Source organism: Mustela nivalis, assembly GCF_964662115.1.
Source record: "Mustela nivalis genome assembly, contig: HAP1_SCAFFOLD_695, whole genome shotgun sequence".
NCBI lineage: Eukaryota > Metazoa > Chordata > Mammalia > Carnivora > Mustelidae > Mustela > Mustela nivalis.
In genome coordinates this window covers 391,289-399,395 of record NW_028135968.1, presented here as the reverse complement: position 1 = coordinate 399,395, position 8,107 = coordinate 391,289, and positions in this window count along the sequence as shown.

The window sequence follows — 8,107 nt, the reverse complement described above, 5'->3', positions numbered from 1 at the left end:
CGCCCTCAGAGAACAGCGCCTAGTTACTCCCATCTGCCTGACCTCCGGCCGGGCTCCGAGCTCACCGAGCCTGCGACCGGTTCAAGGTCACCCCGAGCTGCGAGCTTACTGTCGGCTCTGTCTCTGTAGCCGGCTTTCCCGTTCCAATACCCGCAAGCTCTGCGACACTCAGACACCCCTGATCCTTCTGTGACCCTGCGTGGGCTTTGCCCCGGGTAGCCTCTGGAGCGATGTCCCTCAGCGGAACAGACTTTTAAAAGTCCTGATTTTGTGTGCCGTTGCTCCGCCGCTTGCCGGGAGCCAGCCCCTCCCTCTGGGGTCTATCTTCCCGTCGCTTTGGATTCACTTTTCCGCCGGTCCTACCTTTCAGAAAGTGGTTGTTTTTCTGTTTCCAGAATTGCTGTTCTTCTTCTCTTCGATCTGCTGATGGATTTGCAGGTGTTTGCAATCTTTAGATAAGCTATCTAGCTGATCTCCGGCTAGCTGAAGTAGTCTTGGCCTGCTACTTCTCCGCCATCTTGACTCCTCCCCCTTTTTTTTTTTTTTTTTGGCAGCTGGACTTTAAATTTATTTTTTAACTTTTTTTACTTAAATTCAATTTAGTTCATATACAGTGTATTATTATTTTCAGGGGCAGAGTTTAGTGATTCATCTGTTGTATATAACATCCAGTGCTCATTCTGTCAAGGGTTGTCCTTAATGCCCATCACCCAGTGACCCTACCCCCCCACCTCCACCCCTCCAGCAACCCTCAGTTTGTTTAACAGGACACTCTTGATCTTTCTTCTAAGAACAGTTGGACTGTTTCCACTGCCATGGATGAACCAGCTCATGTTTGAAAGCTCAGGGTCGAATAGGAGATGAACTCCATTCATGGAAAAAGTCGGGGTATGTGGGGCACAGGGACGTAGAACGTGTTTTATTGTAAGCTCTGATCAATAGGGTTCAAATCCTACCACTGCCTCTTTCTGGGTAGGTAATGTTGGACAATATGTCACCTCTCTGAGCCCTGGCTTCTCCATTTTATGAGAATAATAAAGCCCACTTAATGGGATGTTTGTAAAAATTAAATAAAATGACAATAACTCATGGAATGCTCTGTAGATAAAGAAGAGCTGTGTCACTAATTTAACCTTCTTATTCCTTTAAATAACCTCATTGTTTCTTCATATGTCTTTTCTCTTGATACTGTAAAATAAATTGGAAGAAGGAAACAGGAATGCTCTTGGTTCTCAGGATCACAAAAGTGAGACTAACTAGGATAGAAAGTGAAGTCGGCCCCAGCCTCTATGGTCTCCATGGCTCAGCAGGACAATGAGACATTCCCTTAATTCAATACATGGTGTTTACCTAAACTCAAGTCGTACCATCAGGTCTGATGATGAATTCTAGGAATGGACACTAAAACTGGGAACAACATTCTCATTATTACTATTATCAGTTGTGCTCAGAAAATTCTGGACAACCCATAAGTTGCATCACATGAAATTGCTTTCATAGGTCAAAAAGAAGCAAAAATCAGCAATTTCCTATGGTCCTGCCTAAAGCGTGTCTGAATGTCCTCTGAAGAACAAATCTATGGGCTCTCAAGCTATACACTTCTGGAATAAGTGGAAAAAATACAATCTGGCATATTGAAAACTTACAGGTGCTTTTTCTTCATGAAATTTTGGGATGTGTTTGAGACTCTATAGTGACTGGATCTTCATGGAAGAAACTGCTTACCTGTCTCACAAAAAGGTAGACCTCGCTTGAATTTCTGCTCACAAGCAAGGTGGACAAGGTCATGGAGGATTTTATTCCCTGCTCTAGTCCCACCATCCAAAATCAATCCCGCCCAATTACAGGGGCTTGGTTAGTATTTGTTAATGAAGTTGCCAAGTGAATGGACAATTCTAATGTGACTATGTGTATGGTAGGTGTCTGTATCCACCAAGATCAAACCTCCTCACACGTTTGACACTGCCCACACCAGACTTGGCCGTGCAGAATGCAAAGTGCACTTTGTCTAGGAATGCAAAATGTATGGTGGTGCAAAATGTTAAGTTGTCTAGGAATAAGGTTGTTGAACCTTTGATGTATGATCTGATGTTTCAAGTAAAAATAAAGACAAAATGTAATTCATTTTCTATGATTTTTGCACCTAGTACTGAGTGCATATAAAAATCTCATTTCATCTGCAATATTGCATTTTAAATACTCTTTTAATCCAAATAACTAAATTGCAACTTCCTATTATTCCCTTCAACAATATTGTTTTTTTAAAATGTATTTATTTATTTTTAGAGAATGAGAGAGAAAGTAAGGGGAGGGGCAGACAGAGAGATTCTGTAGCGGACTCCCTGCTGATCATGGAGCCTGACCTGGGGCTCAATTTCAGGACCCTGAGATCATGACCTGAGCTGAAATCAAGAGTCAGATGCTTAACCGAGTAAGCCACCCAGGTTCCTCTACATTCTTTAAACTCTGACAACAAAAGACAGTCTCTTGGAGTGCTTCTATTATTCCTCATGGTGAGACCACGTTCGGTAATATGAATAATGGGATGAAAGTGGCAGTTTGTCAAATATTTGCTCTCCTCCAGGTCCTGTGGCATGACAAGGTAATCTAACTCTTCATGTTGAGAGAATTACTTGGAGTTAATGGACAGTGAGAGAAAAGAGGCAGACATAGACAAGGCTAGATCCAGAAACATCTGGGATGGCAGCCTAAGGAGATGGGACATGAATTGTCAGAGCAGTGGGAGAAGATGCCAAGGGCCAGGGGGAAGGCTTGCATTTCAGGAAAGTCTCTCTGGCTGCAGGGCAAAGCAACCTGGAAGAGGGTGTTGACTGGAACATCCCATCAAGGAGGAAAGTTCTATAGTCCAGATGGGAGAGAAGAGGAAAGGGGACTAATACAGGAAGGAAGATGCCAGGGCGATGCCTAGCATGAGTAGGTAGAGGCAGAGGGAGGCCGAAAGAATGTCATTGGAGCTTGTGCAGGACATGTTACCAGGATGACCAATACAGTATCTTCTATCCCATTAGCTCTTCTGCAGTTTGACCTCACTCCCACCCACCCTACGAACCTTGACCTCCAGAAGCTGAGTCTAACGCCCCTTCCCTTGACTCGCAGCTGACTTCTTTGTAAGAGAATATGGCAGCAAGGCCTCCAAGGCTAGATCAGCTTCTGGAAGGATCTCATGGGTTTTCTCAGAACTTTGTCACCAAGAAGTGCAAGGCACATAGAGAAGCCACGTGAAGGTGCTCTAGCTGAAAATTTTAGCTGAGTGTGGTCTTCCAATCATCCCAGCCTAGGTTGTCAACATGTGAGTAGGGAAGTCTCAAAATGATTCCAGGCTTTGCCCTTTGCATAACCCCAGCCATTCTCACCTCTTCTAGCTAAGGCCTCAGACACTGGGGAATGGGATCAGGTCAACCCTGCTGTGTTCTCTTTAAATTCCTGACTCACTTGTAAATTGTTATTAATCCTTTCCATTCTCTGAGGGCCATCACAAGAAGTCAGAAACAAATGGAAAATGGAACTAGTGGGAAGGAAATCACTGACCCCAGAGTTTATTTTGCTGTGAGAATGACCATCGACATGTTAACAGTCATCTCAAAGTTGATGGTATGTTGCCTGAAGACTCATTGTAGAAACATAGTCTATCATGCAAAGGGTGAGAGTAGATCTCATGACAATCATCGTACATAGAAGATCCAAACCAGTTGGTATGAATATCTATTAAGGAACTTGGACCAGAAGCTAAGAGTCCCAGAGAGCAAGTGGAATCTACATCTTTAAATAGATGGGGGGGGGTCAATTTAAAGTGTTTGGCTTTGAATTGCAATGTATTTATCATGTGGTCAGTTCATGAGATCACCTTGAATGGTTGGATTGGGGGAGGGGGAAGGGATAGAATGAGATGGGAGTGTATGGATGGAAGTAACTATGTTTTAACCCCCCATAGGCCTTGTCACGTCATCAAGGGCTGTGTTCCACTCGCTGTTTGATCAGTCTGTCTCCCTGGCTGAGCCGGGAGCCCCTTGAAGAGAGGGCGTTGTCACTTATCTGAGCACTCCTATCACCTAGCTTGGTGCCTTGAGTATTTACTATATGTCTACCGATTTAGGTCCACCGGCATTGATTGTCCGTGGAAAAATCCTATATAAGCAGCACCAGCCAACGTAGCTATTCAGCACAATGAATCTCCAAACTCGCTTTCCAACCCTACTTATCACTGGAATCAAATGTTGATTACCCCCAAGCTGTTACTACCAAATCAACTCTGACCACTGGTTTACCTACCGGAGGGGACTCGCCCACACAATGGGGGGAGGATTTTTTTAATCAGGGAGACCTAGATAAAACTCCGCTCTGGCCCTGACAGTCGAATGACGTCGCACACTCTCCACCTCTCTGCATCTTGCAGTCACATCTGTAAAACAGAGATGACAATCCACTCCGCGTTTTGATGTGAGGATGAAGTGAATCAAACATTGGAAGCATTTTGTAGCGTTTGGCATAGAAGCTGGTTGTATCCCCTATGCTTTCTCCTCCTCTCCTTCCAGCTTCTGTCACTTAGGGACTGGCCTGGAAGTCATAACTGAAGAGAGATATGAATTATTAATGTAGCTCCTCCTTCATCACTTACTTAACCCCAGCTGCTTGTCCCTTCTATACATTGTGTCTCATCCTTTTCAAGCACAGCTGGAGAGGTTTCACCCCTGGGTCCCTGGTGAGAGGACTGAGATCATTTGCCCCAGGTTACACAGCTGGGAGGGGCTGACCTAAGGCCAGAACCCAAGGAAGTGGGTTTGCAGGGATCTCAGAACTTATTGCTCAGTGTTCAGAAATTCTGGGAGTTAACGGTTGTTGAACAGAGCCATTATTACAGTGACATTATAACAAGCTTAGAATTAAATAAATCATATTAAGAACAAAGACAAAAATACCAAAAACTCAAAACTAACTATTTTTCTTCTTTTTTTTTTTTTTTAAAGACTGTATTTATTTATTTGACACAGAGAAAATGCACGCAGGGGGAGCAGCAGGCAGAGGGAGAGGGAGAAGGAGACGCCCCACTGAGCAGGAAGCCTGACCGGGGACCCCATCACAGGATCCTGGGATCATGACCTGAGCCTAAGGCAGGTGCTTAACCGACTGAGCCACCCAGGTACCCCTTAATTATTTTTCTACATATTGCTATCACTTATGCCAGCAGCCAGCAAAATACAGCCTGCTGGCTAAGTCTATTCCATCACCCATTTTTATAAATAAATTCTTATTAAAACACAACCATACCCTTTTGTTTTATTTATGGCTGCTTTCTAACTAAAATGACAGAGTTGAATGGTTACAACATAGATCATATGGCCTGCAAGCCCTAAGGTATTTACAATTTGGCCCTGACCAAGGTCTGGCTCCGCTCTTGAGTTTATTTATGTGTATTTTATCTGTAGGTTGGAAACACTATATCATGGTGTGTTACTGCATGTAATTTCCCAAGTCTGTATCCAGTAATATCACACTGGTAGCTTGAAAGAGGCCATGATGGGGGTATTTCCATCATGAAAATTGACGAACACCACAGATCAGAATTTCTTTCTTTTAAAAAACTTTTTTTGGTTTGTTTGTTTGTTTTTTAGCAAGAAAGATTATGTGTGCAGAGAAGCAGACAGAGGAAGAAAGGTAATATCACTCAGGCTCTGTGTTGAACATGGCGCCCAACATAGGGCTTGATCTCATGACCCTGATACCATGACATGAGCCAAAACCAAGAGTCAGATGTTCAACCGACAGAGCCACCCAGGCGCTCTAAGAATTTCTTTTTTGTTTATAGTTTGCTTTGAAAGAGCCAGTCCCTGAACATTAACCAGCGCATCACTGAACCCAGCTGTCTCAAACCTTCTTCATTAGAGTCAGGGTTCAAGTGGGGAGGAATAACTATGATAGATAGACAGAAAGATAGATGATAGATAAAGGGATATTAGATAGACTGATCTTTGCAAGACTATTGTACAAATGTTCCCATTGGATTGGTTTAAACTTGGGCAATGGGAAAAGTCTTCCAAACCATGCAAGTAAATATATTACATAGTGTAAGACAATCTTTTGTAAGACTGTTGTCTTTGTGTCTGATGCCAAGACTTCAGGTTAAATGAACAGGCTCTTAGGAAGGGAAGATGAACTTGAAGCTGGGGAGAGCAAGGGTAAACTGAAGCCCACAGACACAAGCTCCTGAGGATGGACCAAAGTCCACATCAGTTCTTGTTGCCTCTGACCCTGGGGTGTGTGTCCCAAAAAAGCTGGGTCCTTTGTCATGAAACTGAGGGTGCACACCTGACCCAGCATTCTGAGATGCTGAAGGACGATTCAGCGGAAGATGGAGCCATAACAGCCCTAGCCACTGCCACACACCAGATTGCTGTGATCACGACAAATTGTTACCGATCACGTAGAAGCTAAAAAAATGGCTGCTGCTCCACTCCTTCCTTCCAAATCTTGCACAATAATTTCTTTGGAGAAATATATAGAAAAGAGAGTTCTTGGAAAGAGAAACCTGATCAGGTGACATGTCTCAAAGCCACTGTACCTTTCCAGCATACCTCCTTGGAAACGACTCAGTGAAAGGTTGAAGGGAGAGGGGGTGTCTTCCCTATGCTATGCTTTCAGGTTGGAGCTGGTTGAATATACCTCTAATGCTCAGCTGTAGTCATGTAAAAGAAAACCCACTTAGTAATAATATGTATTCGCTTGGTTTGGAAGGTGATTCCAGTTAACCAGGTTGAAATCAGTGTCAAATGGAAAAGACACGTTTTGCATTATTTACCAACAGAAATTATCAACCTTATACGCAGCCAGATGACCATTTCTAGTATGTTTTGTGTTAAGCAGCAGAAGAGCAGAAGAGGGGAAGGGCACTAGTAGAGGGTCTCTCATGTGCCAGATGCTTTACGTATGGTATGCATTCTTACTGTGTCAACGAATGTTGTGATTAAGGGGATGGAGTCAGGCTACCTGGGGTGTAATCCCGGCTCAGTAGTAATTCGGCAAATGTGAACTTGGGCAAGTTATTTAACTGATCTGTGCCTCAGTTTTCTCCACCTGTACCTTGTGCAAAGGATCTTTGGATGATGAGACAAGAGACTGCATTCAAAGGGGCACCTGGGTGTCTCAGTTGGTTAAGCGACTGACTCTTGGTTTCAGCTCAGGTCATGATCTTGGGATACTGAGGTCAAGCCCTGCATCAGGCTCCATGCTCCTCACAGAGTCTGGGGAGATTCTCTTTCTCCCTTCCCCTCTGCCCATCCCCCTCCACCTGCTTACGCACCTGCTCTCTAAACAAACAAACAAATAAGTAAATAAGATCTAAAAGGAAAAAAAGAAACTGCATTCAGAGACTGTTAGAAGAATCTGAGGCACTAAAAATATCACAATAAATGTTCTGATTATGATTATGATTTGGTCCTCTACACAAGATGATATGTCAGAGGTCATCCCAGTACTGACCAGGAAATTGAAAGAGAAATCAAATGATTCATCATAGTTTACCAGGTAGTGTAGCCCTCTTCTTTCCAACATTGGAGTCTATGCCATTTCTAATAGACCACTCAGGGTCTAAGTGTCTGAGCATCCATCAGGGGTCAAGACGTTTGCTGGGCCCAGTTGACTGGACATTGGACTTTTAGTAGGAAAACAGAGGGAGATGGAATAAAGAGATCGTATAACTACATATAGTTATTTGAACTATACTCTAGAGTTTTCTTTATTTATTTTTTTATTTAATCCCAGGAGAAAGGATCTTGTATTCCATTTGGAAAGCACTGAGAATTTACCAGAAGATTTTGAGCCATAAAGACACATGGTTTATTCTGTCATATCCTGTAGGGATCTGCTCCTTAATTAAGCAAAAGTTGCTTGCTTTTGGATAACTAGCAAATAAATCATCTTTGAAAAAGTTCTAGCTAATTACTGTGTAATCTATGGGGCCATCCAACTGGAACTTGGCTAACCAGTGCATGTCTCTGTTGGACGTATCCTGTCTACAAGCTTTCTAAGCTAGATCTTGTGGATCTAGCATTTTCTACTCTTTCCTCTTCATCACTACTACACCCTCAACCCA